Below are 250 nucleotides of genomic sequence, written 5' to 3' on the forward strand. Positions count from 1 at the left end.
AGGGGAACGAGGGACCGCTTCCGGCTGTGGGCCCGGCATGGCTCGACCCTCAGAGCCAATCCTTGTCCCGAAGTTACGGATCTAACTTGCCGACTTCCTTACCTACATTGATCTATCGACCAGAGGCTGAACACCTGGAGACCTGCTGCGGAGTAAGGTACGGACTGCCCCCCCGCAACGCGGGCGCGCTGGGTAGGCATCTCGACCCCGAGGGCTAAGGCTGAAAGGAAGGAGGAAGAACAGCACTAGA

At 60.4% G+C, this 250-nt stretch overlaps 1 pseudogene; it reads right to left on the reverse strand.

The window, feature by feature from the left end:
- The window catches only part of LOC119594455, a 5581-nt pseudogene that overhangs the window by 1938 nt on the left and 3393 nt on the right, over positions 1–250 (reverse strand).

This window comes from Penaeus monodon, chromosome 33 (genome assembly GCF_015228065.2).
Source record: "Penaeus monodon isolate SGIC_2016 chromosome 33, NSTDA_Pmon_1, whole genome shotgun sequence".
In the NCBI taxonomy this organism is placed as follows: Eukaryota; Metazoa; Arthropoda; class Malacostraca; order Decapoda; family Penaeidae; genus Penaeus; species Penaeus monodon.